The 259-nt window shown below is 44.8% G+C and overlaps 1 protein-coding gene across 1 annotated transcript in view; it reads right to left on the bottom strand.

The window, feature by feature from the left end:
- LOC119590570 overlaps positions 1 to 259 on the bottom strand; it is a gene marked incomplete at its 3' end in the record, with an annotated part of 17,878 nt that overhangs the window by 2,199 nt on the left and 15,420 nt on the right.

Consider the following 259-nt stretch of genomic DNA (forward strand, 5'->3'; position numbering starts at 1 on the left):
TCGCAAAACAAGTAACACAAGAATAGTGATTCCAAGTTTTCTCTACATAAAAAACGGCCAGAACGGAGATCAGATCCTCCCAGTTTTCCCACCGCCCACCGGTTCGTTCTCTCTCCTTTTATTGCGGTAACACCGGCCATGTGCTTTCCCGACTGTCGGCGTGTAATTTCTCTTTTATGGGCTTATTTTCTGAAGTGTTGATGTTTATGGTTCTGCTGTTGTCATCCAGACCAGACTCAATACCAAGCCGTAATAACGT

Source organism: Penaeus monodon, chromosome 27 (genome assembly GCF_015228065.2).
Source record: "Penaeus monodon isolate SGIC_2016 chromosome 27, NSTDA_Pmon_1, whole genome shotgun sequence".
Taxonomy (NCBI): domain Eukaryota; kingdom Metazoa; phylum Arthropoda; class Malacostraca; order Decapoda; family Penaeidae; genus Penaeus; species Penaeus monodon.